At 43.2% G+C, this 12,046-nt stretch overlaps 1 long non-coding RNA gene across 2 annotated transcripts in view; it reads left to right on the top strand.

Moving 5' to 3' along the window:
- LOC135050989 (uncharacterized) overlaps nt 1-12,046 on the top strand; it is a 148,986-nt gene that overhangs the window by 30,015 nt on the left and 106,925 nt on the right. The window contains exon 1 of one of the 2 annotated variants that reach the window (XR_010241973.1): nt 28-293. The exons of the other annotated variant lie outside the window; for it this stretch is intronic. This is a non-coding gene — a long non-coding RNA (uncharacterized LOC135050989). Of the gene's footprint in view, nt 1-27; nt 294-12,046 lie in introns of those variants that run through there. 2 annotated transcript variants of the gene reach the window in all.

The following is a 12,046-nucleotide window of genomic DNA, read 5'->3' as shown; positions in this document are numbered from 1 at the left end:
CCTACATCAATATGTACTAGAGACAGCTGTAAGCTTCCGTAGCAAACGCTGCTCTTTTACACTTTGAAACAACCTTTCCTGGACAGACTTCAGTGCTGCATTCATCATTGTCTGGGGTACTCTAATCCAGAAAAGAGACACAATTTACAGGATTGTAATCAAACATGGAGCGTGACAATGGGGATGGAAAAACCAATTTGCACATGCAAACATCCTGAATGTGGAATACAAATTTTGACATAAATTAGAAGATTTGTCTTTGGATTTATTGCCTAGTGATCCCATGTAATATGGTTAGAACATTTTTATTTCTCTCTTCTTGATAATGTAATGTGAATTATATGTTTCTGGCACAGCCATTCATTCAGCAATTATTTTATGTAGGAGATTTCACTTTTTGGAATGCCTAAATGTAGCATGAATTCTTACTTTATCATTAAGATTTGTTTGCCTTTCGATGCTGGTAAATCAAACTGGCATTAGCATATTTCATGTAAACTCTGAAATTGTATTTTGTAGCTATTTAGGAGCATTACATAATTTATACATACTAACGAATATGAAGTATAGAATGTTTGATAAAACTATTTATTAACACTTATTTTGAATGTATTTCTTTTTCTAGAATCTGTAATTGGTAAATCCATTGTCTATGGAATGATTGTCTAGAGTTTTAAATTTGTTATTAGTTTATTTATAGTTGTTAGTGGAGCTCGTTTCTACTGTCAGAGATACTACACTAATGCATTTTATAAGACAGGTTTATTTACTAAGCCTTCAATGGAGATAAAGTGGACTGAGATAAAGTACCAGCCAATCAGCTCTTAACTGACATGTCACAGGCTGAGTTTGAAAAATGACAGTTAGGAGCTGATTGGCTGGTACTTTATCTCTGTCCACCTTATCTCCATCCAAAGCTTAGTAATTAGACCCCAAAGTATTTGAAGGTTTAGCTAAAGAAGTTATTTAAAAAAAGTTTTAGGTTTTTTTTTTAAATAAAAACTTCATGTTGTCAAATCACAATTGTATTTTGATACTATAAATGACTAAACTATCCATGTAAATTGTATTACTAAAATTACTGTATTTTTGCATATACATTTAAAAATACTTAGATCTTAATTATGACAAAAGGCAACTAGAACTTGTTTGCTGAAAATAACATGCCTACTGTATGTCTTTTCATGTCTACATGGAAGTACAGCATACAAGATAAAATAATCATCCTGGATATGATCTTTTCCTTGATGAGTTAAGTCCTTTGGATGTAATCAGCTTAGAAAAAGAAAAGTGATATTGTAGATATCGGCAGCAATAATATGGAATGCACAAGTGTGTGGTTTTAGAAGATCAGGGATGTAAAAATCTATCAAGCTAATGTCTGATTTCTAGAAATTGTTTTATTGTTTAACAAAGATATTTTGCTTTTTTTGCTTTTTCCAGTAAACATAAACAAACCATAACAAAAAAAAAGTTTGATAAATTGTTGAGTAATAGAATGGAAGTTGGCCATTATCAGAATACATACATGTTCTCAACTAATCATTGGGGACCACAAGCTTTTTATTTTTTATAATGGGGCAGTTTAATTATATTTCTTTTCTTAATCTGTTTTTGTGTGTGATACTGCAGACTACCAGTGGTGGGAATGATATAAGATTCTGCTATGGATTTTACATATGGTGAGCGAGCATGTTGTCTTTTTGAGTTATCATCTTAAGAATTAAATTTTTCTCGTCATTTTGTATAAAATTAGATTGAATTTTATTTGTATTTTTCTTAACTGTAACTTTTTTTTCTCTAAAGTGAACATACTTTTAGTGGAAAAAATTACAAAAAAAGGAGAAGACAGACCTTTAATATTGTCAATACTGCTTTAACATGCTAGAATATCACTGTTCTGTAAAATGAAGTGTGGGGTAAGAAGAGTAGAAAAAGTAAAGGAGGTATGTGGGAGGGTTATGGGAAATTGGAGATGTTAGTAAGGGCTAAATCAGGGGAGTGTTCTCATTGGGCTCTTCCAGTAAGGATAACCTCTGAACAAGGAAAAGGTTAGAAAGATGGAGAGCAAAGGTTTGTGGCTCCATATTATTAAAGCCAGAGGTACCATGTAGCATGACATTTGAGAGGATAATCATGCAAAACACTTGAGTTATGTTCAAAACTATATATTTGTTTGATAACAATTGGTCTGTTCTGGGGGAGTGGTGGTGGTGGTGGGGATTCAGTGCTCTTCCAGTTAGCGAGAACGTAGCATCTTGGCGCATTGAGTGCTTGTATGCTTAAATTCCATGATGATATTCTTAAATACAATTTTTACTTGTATTAAAGACATCAACTACCAATGTTTGCAGTATGTTTCCACACACAGGGATACTTATTTTGTCTTAATTTATTTATTCACTGCTACTAGTAAAGCTTACAGGGGCCTATTCATTAATGATCAGGTTTTAGACTAATAATTATTTCTTATTGTCTCTTACTGCAATTACAAATTAAGAAACGCCTGAATTTAACAATTTACACATCCAGGCACAGGGGCTCCTATTGAAGGCTGTCCCTGAAACAGTTAAGTGATTGCTATTGCACCATTGTATTTGTATATATGTGAGTGGCCCTTAAAGGGGAGGGATCCTACCAATTCATCTTCCAGGAAACTCTGCCGGAAGAAGTACATAAGCACCTACTACTGAAGCCATCTGAAGAGGGAGTTAGTTATTGGAGACAAGCAGAGCTGGGTAAATTTGGCATTTAAGCAGCCCCCATAGAAACCTATGGAGGCTGCACTTATGACTGAAAATGGGGCATTGTAGCAAATATCTGTAATATCTGCTGCTGTCCTCCTGTACATACATTCAGGAGATTCTTAACAATTTGTGAAGATCCCGCAAATATTCTTTTATAAATATGTCCGAAAGATAGATTGATAGACAGATACCTGTAGATAGACAGAATTAACACAGTGAGCAGAAAAGATGATTTATGTTTCAACGTGTTCTCCATCAGAAATAAGCCACTTACTACAACTTGACCACCAAGAACAGTACCATGCAGGAGAGAGCATCACACCTAAATTCAGGTCCATTTGGAATCTGTTTAATCAGCTGGTGAACAATATTGTATTGCAGCCTTTATAATTTGTTGGTGACAGGGGTATATTAAGAGCGGAGGGGACCATTGTGCATCTGCCGTCTGTCCCCTTCCTGTCTAACTGGCAGCACAGAGACTCCGGGCACTAGGGACACTAGAAGACCCTAGTGCTGTTCCAGAGTCTTGTGAGCTTTCACAGGCCTGGGCAAATGGTGCTGCAGCCATTTTCTGGTAAAATGGCCGCCGTACCATTTTTACGGTGATTTCTGCAGCTCTGCTGGTGGGGACCTCTGGATAGGTTGCATTGAAAAAATGGGTGCAGGGTATGCTGTGTGGACCACACACCTTGCACCCATTATAGATTTACGCCACTGGTTGATGGGCTGTATTAGTTGCCAAAGTACAGTACTTTTGGATTGTATGTGAGAGTAGTTGAGAGGGAGGCCCTGACTTCTTCTATTAGGCCCAGGGTTCTCTTTTCCACACCACAGTATCTATCTTTACATAGCAATGTTAATTTACAGTTGGACTTAATATACATCTGACTTTGTAAAATACAGTAAACATATCAAGTGTTTTTTTAATTTTTATTTCTCTTTTCAAGCAGAAGCACTGCAGGTGAGAGAAGGTGTGGGCTAGTGTAGAATGAGTAGAGCCAGTGGTGCTGAGAGGGGGGGTACTACTTACTCTGGCCCAGGTCTATTGGAGGGGCCCAGTGGGGGCCTAGCTACCCCACACACACACACACACACACACACACACACACACACACACACTTACCTGTCAGGAGCAGCTGCAGCTTATCTCCTCAGCCCAGCATACACTGGGGCCATGTGGGGGTTCTGGGAGGGATCTGATAGGAGAGTGATGTAATTGGGTTTCACTAAGAATGCCATGTCCCTTTGTGTTAGACCACACCCCTTTTTGGAAGCGCACAGCTTTGGTGCACACGAAGTGGGGGGGGGGGGAATAGAGTGCGCACCGTGTGTCACCAGACCTGGTGTCACCTCTGAGTAAATGCAACTGTTTAGAGCCAGATTAAGGGTGGTAGGGTCCCAGGGCAATGTAGATTATGGGGGCCCCCACCAATGATTTGATGGCAAATACCTCGCCCCCCCCCTCCCGGGGCCGTGCGCACTCATACACATACATACACACACACACACAAACACACACACATACATACACATATACACAAAAACGGAAACGCACACACATACACTCACATACCTTCACTTACGGCAGATGCTAGACAGGGCCAGAGCTAGACTTTGTGGCCCCCCCGGCAAAAAATAGGGGCGTGGCTTCACGGAGAAGGGGCGTGGTCAGTTATGCCCCCTGTAGAGTTGTGCCCCCAGTAGAGTTGTGCTCACTAGTTGCGCCGTGCCCCCAGTACTGTGCCCCTTGTAGAGTTGTGCCCCCTAGTTGCGCCGTGCCCCCCAGTACTGTGCCCCCTGTAGAGTTGTGCTTGTAGAGTTGTACTGCTTAAAAAATAAATGCAAATAAATTAATACTTACAATCCCCGCTCCTGCTTCCCGACCGCTACTGCCGGCACCGCTCCTCTGATCTATGGGAGAGATGTCATGATGTCTCTCCTATAGCACCGCATAGACACTAGAGGTCAATTATGACCCCTAGTGTCTATGTGCCACTCCCACAATGCAGTGCGGTGCGCAATTACTTCATCGCGCACTGCACAGCACGGAGGCACCAGTAGTGGATCTTTCTACAGCGGCAGCGCCCTCCGGACGGCGGCGGCACCCTCCAGAAGTCCTGCATGCCCGTAGCAAAATCCGCTACTGATGCTAGAATCAAATGGCCTAAAGGGCCTATGACATTAGCGGGAGGATCCAAGTCACCAGGGGGAGGAGCTATGCCTGCGGGATAGTTCTTCTACTACCCACACCACCAACTACTACCTTTAGTAACCTGGTCGTGAGCAAAGTAGAGCGAGCCACCGAGCTTGAAGCGTGGCGAGCGAAGCAAGCCGCGAGGGTACATTTCGGGTGCCCTGTTCAGCCATGGCTCCTCCCTCTGGTGACATCAGAGGTCCCTTACCCAACTTGGATTTAGAACTAACCCTTCACTTACACTGCAGCAGGGAGCGCAGGCTGTCCGGCGGCTTGCAGTCACTGTCTCGCGGGATTTCTCTGTCCCGCGAGACTGACTGTGTAGGAGCTCCTCGGCGGCCGCTGTTACTGAACAGTTGAGCCACCAAAGGAAGACTCCTACAAAACATAGGGTGTGGGGGCCCCTAATGTGTGGGGGTCCCCGGGACAGCCGCCCCTCTCGCCCCTGCCTTAATCCAGCTCTGCAACTGTTGCATAACAGTGTATTAAAGCATGTTTTCTATTGTAGGTAAGCTACAAATGCTGTAGGATAATTACATCCTGAAAATGTGCTACACTTCTATCACATGTATATACACAATCTTGATTATTTGGGTTAGGTAAATCTATTTTTGAGTTGTTTGCTTTACAGTGCTTCATGCCTTTTATTTTGCGTGTCTATTATGAAATATACTGTATTGTACATATGCATCCACCTCTAAATTAGCCTATGGGGGTGATTCTAAGTCATACACACGTGTGAAAATGGGAGCCCATTTTGAGCCAACTGTGCATGCATCGGAATCGCAAAACACATGTGCAAGTCACAAGTAAGTGTGCGGTGAATCTTGTGCGAAAAGAGATAACACAAAGTAGGTGTTTCTGGGCATCTACTAGGCTGTATCCAGATGTACAGAGTGGCTGTTTCTGATGGTAGTGACATAGGAGTTTCCTGACGTGTCTTACCCTCTATGTGATCTTGTGTATGGTTAAAGGATGCTTGTTTTCGATGGATGCCTTGCATGGGACTGATGCAAGTGCTAATAATAATGATGGCTGTTGTGTCTGCGGATGCTAGAACAGTGGATGGGATAGACTTGCACTTTCAGATGCACAGATTTACTATTTACTATGGTAGATTATTGCATTAGCATATGTAAGTAAGTACAAATGCAGCGGCCATAGGGAAAAGCGACAACAGAAACATCTGACTCAGAATCAGCCTTTATATGAGTAAAACTCAAAGCATAATCTAACCACATTTTTGCTGTAAAGAGAATAACTTGAATTAACAGATTCACTAGTAGTAATGTAATTATCATGTCACCATTGCTCCTGATTGTTTTATTAAAAGCAAATATATTTTTAGTGTTAGCACAAAAGAACATTTTGTCTTCTAAGTCATCACTAACTGTGCCTTGCTATAGAATGTGACATTGCATAGAAAAAGTGTTGTTTCTGTTTTAGTATAACATATTATTACCACAATTATATTAAGAGTGTCGACATAGAGAAAATCTTGGCATTCATAATGTTGACATGGGCGTAATTCTAACATTGCAAATGTCAAAAGACAGAATGTCAACAGTACATTTCAGTGTTAGGGTTAGGACAATAAGCACTGAAAATGTTGTGTCAACGTGCAACTGTGCACATTCACAATGTTTTCATGTTCTGGCTGTCGACATTTTACATGTCGACATATTGTAACATCGACATGTAGACATGCCGAAATTCTGGTGAAGTAATGATTGTTGTGTGGTCATTAGACATAACTAGCCTTTATTTATATTTATTTTCACACCAATTTAAGTTGTATTGGTTTTTTTTTCCATTTTTTATTTATACCCATTCAGAAATGAATGCTAAAATGTTCTGTCTACCCTTATACATGCAATGCAAACAATCATAAATGCATAGTGTTTTCGATGCTACATGCTGTCACAATGACAGACTGCGGGTGCTTTTTAATAGGTCTAGCCTGTCACTATTCCCCTCTCCTTGTCCAGTGGTACTCTTTCTCGGCCGCATCAGTCAGTAACAGCAGAAATGGCAGGGTGCCACCATCTTGGATTCATTCTCCTTCAGCAGCAAACCAATTCTGTCTCCGGCTGAGCGATAGTTACCAATCCTTGTACTGCATTATTGTTGTGGGCTGTATAAATGGCTCCTGCACACTTCCTCTTTACCTGAACTTCTTCTTACCCACTGAGGTCAGTTGATCAATAGCTCCTGGTTCCTTGTAATTCTGTGTCTGAGAGCTACAGTATTTCCTGTAAGTCCTCCTGGAATCTCATTGCTGGTTATTCAGTTTCTCAGTTGCAGTCTTCCATTCATCCAAACTGTTCCTTCAGTAAGTTGGAATCAACTGTTCATAACCTCTCTACACTGCTCCTACAGTCCTAAAGCATCACCTGTGAATAATCTCTCTACACTGCTTCTGCAGTCCTGTAGCGTCACCTGTGCACCACGTGTCCTGTAGCATCACCTCATTACGCTGATCATCAGTATCTCTCCAGCACTAATGACTCTTCTATCAACTCCTGCACTGTTTCCTGTGCACTAAAGCACTTGCACCTAGCACTAAAGTCTGCAGTGTTGCCATGTTCCAGAACTGTTATCGTTCTTCCTCACTGCCATCAGCTATTTCAGTATACTGCCACTCATCAGTTACTTCTTTATTACCTTCAGTTGATCTATTCATCAGTCTTATCCTGTCGTTAATCTCATCTGTGCTGGTTGCGATCTGTAAGCTCTCTGCAGTGAAGTCCATCCCGCTTTCAGCAATTCCTGGTGAACACCGGGGGCCCATTTGACTTTGCCCCTTCAGACTAGTAGTGCCAAACTAAGGTAAATTGGGACAAGAGTCCACCAGGTACCCTAGTATCATAATAAATGTTTATTAAAGATAGGTGTATACAATATTAGGATTGATTTTGTACATAATCTAATTGTGTATTACACTCCAATAGTGATGAGCGGATTCGGTTCCTCGGAATCCTAACCCCCCCCGAACTTCACCCTTTTTACACGGGTCCGAGGCAGACTAGGATCTTCCCGCCTTGCTCGGTTAACCCGAGCGCGCCCGAACGTCATCATCCCGCTGTCGGATTCTCGCGAGATTCGGATTCTATATAAGGAGCAGCGCGTCGCCGCCATTTTTCACTCGTGCATTGGAAATGATAGTGAGAGGACGTGGCTGGCGTCCTCTCACTTTGTTTCAGGGTGCTGCAGTGCATAGATCTTTATTCTGGGGACCAGCAGTATTATAGGAGGAGTACAGTGCAGAGTTTTGCTGACCAGTGACCACCAGTATTATACGTTCTCTGCCTGAAAAACGTTCCATATCTGCTCAGTGTGCTGCATATATCTGTGCTCACACTGCTTTATTGTGGGGACTGGGGACCAGCAGTATTATATAGGAGGAGTACAGTGCAGAGTTTTGCTGACCAGTGACCACCAGTATATGTTCTCTGCCTGAAAAACGCTCCATATCTGTGCTCAGTGTGCTGCATATATCTGTGCTCACACTGCTTTATTGTGGGGACTGGGGACCAGCAGTATTATATAGGAGGAGTACAGTGCAGAGTTTTGCTGACCAGTGACCACCAGTATTATACGTTGTCTGCCTGAAAAACGCTCCATATCTGTGCTCAGTGTGCTGCATATATTTGTGCTCACACTGCATTATTGTGGGGACTGGGGACCAGCAGTATTATATAGGAGGAGTACAGTGCAGAGTTTTGCTGACCAGTGACCACCAGTATACGTTGTCTGCCTGAAAAACGCTCCATATCTGTGCTCAGTGTGCTGCATATATCTGTGCTCACACTGCTTTATTGTGGGGACTGGGGACCAGCAGTATTATATAGGAGGAGTACAGTGCAGAGTTTTGCTGACCAGTGACCACCAGTATACGTTGTCTGCCTGAAAAACGCTCCATACCTGTGCTCAGTGTGCTGCATATATCTGTGCTCACACTGCTTTATTGTGGGGACTGGGGACCACCAGTATATTATATAGGAGGAGTACAGTGCAGAGTTTTGCTGACCAGTGACCACCAGTATTATACGTTGTCTGCCTGAAAAACGCTCCATATCTGTGCTCAGTGTGCTGCATATATCTGTGCTCACACTGCTTTATTGTGGGGACTGGGGACCAGCAGTATTATATAGGAGGAGTACAGTGCAGAGTTTTGCTGACCAGTGACCACCAGTATACGTTGTCTGCCTGCAAAACGCTCCATATCTGTGCTCAGTGTGCTGCATATATCTGTGCTCACACTGCTTTATTGTGGGGACTGGGTACCAGCAGTATTATATAGGAGGAGTACAGTGCAGAGTTTTGCTCACCAGTGACCACCAGTATTATACGTTCTCTGCCTGAAAAACGCTCCATATCTGTGCTCAGTGTGCTACATATATCTGTGCTCACACTGCTTTATTGTGGGGACTGGGGACCAGCAGTATTATATAGGAGGAGTACAGTGCAGAGTTTTGCTGACCAGTGACCACCAGTATTATACGTTCTCTGCCTGAAAAACGCTCCATATCTGTGCTGCATTGTAGTACATAGTAGGAGTACAGTGCATAATTTTGCTGACCACCAGTATATAATATATAGGAGTACGGTACAGAAGGCCACTGCTCTACCTACCTCTGTGTCGTCAAGTATACTATCCATCCATACCTGTGGTGCATTTCAGTTTTGCACAGTTTGCTGACCACCAGTATATAATATATAGCAGTACGGTACAGTAGGCCACTGCTCTACCTACCTCTGTGTCGTCAAGTATACTATCCATCCATACCTGTGGTGCATTTCAGTTTTGCACAGTTTGCTGACCACCAGTATATAATATATAGCAGTACGGTACAGTAGGCCACTGCTCTACCTACCTCTGTGTCATCAAGTATACTATCCATCCATACCTGTGGTGCATTTCAGTTTTGCACAGTTTGCTGACCACCAGTATATAATATATAGCAGTATGGTACAGTAGGCCACTGCTCTACCTACCTCTGTGTCGTCAAGTATACTATCCATCCATACCTGTGGTGCATTTCAGTTGTGCGCAGTATATATAGTAGTAGGCCATTGCTATTGATACTGGCATATAATTGCAGACATTAAAAAATGGAGAACAAAAATGTGGAAGGTAAAACAGGGAAAGATCAAGATCCACTTCCACCTCGTGCTGAAGCTGCTGCCACTAGTCATGGCCGAGACGATGAAATGCCATCAACGTCGTCTGCGAAGGCCGATGCCCAATGTCATAGTAGAGTGCATGTAAAATCCAAAACACAAAAGTTCAGTAAAATGACCCAAAAATCAAAATTAAAAGCATCTGAGGAGAAGCGTAAACTTGCCATTATGCCATTTACGACACGGAGTGGCAAGGAACGGCTGAGGCCCTGGCCTATGTTCATGGCTAGTGGTTTAGCTTCACATGAGGATGGAAGCACTCATCCTCTCGCTAGAAAAATGAAAAGACTTAAGCTGGCAAAAGTACAGCAAAGAACTGTGCGTTCTTCTAAATCACAAATCCCCAAGGAGAGTCCAATTGTGTCGGGTGCGATGCCTGACCTTCCCAACACTGGACGGGAAGAGGTGGCACCTTCCACCATTTGCATGCCCCCTGCAAGTGCTGGAAGGAGCACCCGCAGTCCAGTTCCTGATAGTCAAATTGAAGATGTCACTGTTGAAGTACAACAGGATGAGGATATGGGTGTTGCTGGCGAGGAGGAGGAAATTGACAAGGAGGATTCTGATGGTGAGGTGGTTTGTTTAAGTCAGGCACCCGGGGAGACATTTGTTGTCCGTGGGACGAATATGGCCATTGACATGCCTTGTCAAATTACAAAAAAAATCACCTCTTCGGTGTGGAATTATTTTAACACAAATGCGGACAACAGGTGTCAAGCCGTGTGTTGCCTTTGTCAAGCTGTAATAAGTAGGGGTAAGGACGTTAACCACCAAGGAACATCCTCCATTATACGTCACCTGCAGCGCATTCATCAAAAGTCAGTGACAAGTTCAAAAACTTTGGATGACAGCGGAAGCAGTCCACTGACCACTAAATCCCTTCCTCTTGTAACCAAGCTCCTGCAAACCACACCACCAACTCCCTCAGTGTCAATTTCCTCCTTACACAGGAAAGCCAATAGTCCTGCAGGCCATGTCACTGTGAAGTCTGACGAGTCCTCTCCTGCCTGGGATTCCTCCGATGCATCCTTGAGTGTAACACCTCCTGCTGCTGGTGCTGCTGTTGTTGTTGCTGGGAGTCGATCGTCATCCCAGAGGGGAAGTCGGAAGACCACTTGTACTACTTCCAGTAAGCAATTGACTGTCCAACAGTCCTTTGCGAGGAAGATGAAATATCACAGCAGTCATCCTGCTGCAAAGCGGATAACTCAGGCCTTGGCAGCCTGGGCGGTGAGAAACGTGTTTCCGTTATCCACCGTTAATTCATAGGCAACTACAGACTTGATTGAGGTACTGTGTCCCCGGTACCAAATACCATCTAGGTTTCATTTCTCTAGGCAGGCAATACCGAAAATGTACACAGACCTCAGAAAAAGAGTCACCAGTGTCCTAAAAAATGCAGTTGTACCCAATGTCCACTTAACCACGGACATGTGGACAAGTGGAGCAGGGCAGACTCAGGACTATATGACTGTGACAGCCCACTGGGTAGATGTATTGCCTCCCGCAGCAAGAACAGCAGCGGCAGCACCAGTAGCAGCATCTTGCAAACACCATCTCGTTCCTAGGCAGGCTACGCTTTGTATCACCGCTTTCCAGTAGAGGCACACAGCTGACAACCTCTTACGGAAACTGAGGAACATCATCGCAGAATGGCTTACCCCAAATGGACTCTCCTGGGGATTTGTGACATCGGACAACGCCAGCAATATTGTGCGTGCATTACATCTGGGCAAATTCCAGCACGTCCCATGCTTTGCACATACATTGAATTTGGTGGTGCAGAATTATTTAAAAAACGACAGGGGCGTGCAAGAGATGCTGTCGGTGGCCCGAAAAAAATTGAGGGCCACTTTCGGCATTCAGCCACCGCGTGCCAAAGACTGGAGCACCAGCAAACAGTCCTGAACTTGCCCTGCCA

This window comes from Pseudophryne corroboree, chromosome 2 (genome assembly GCF_028390025.1).
Source record: "Pseudophryne corroboree isolate aPseCor3 chromosome 2, aPseCor3.hap2, whole genome shotgun sequence".
Taxonomy (NCBI): domain Eukaryota; kingdom Metazoa; phylum Chordata; class Amphibia; order Anura; family Myobatrachidae; genus Pseudophryne; species Pseudophryne corroboree.
This window is presented reverse-complemented; position numbering and strand designations above follow the sequence as displayed.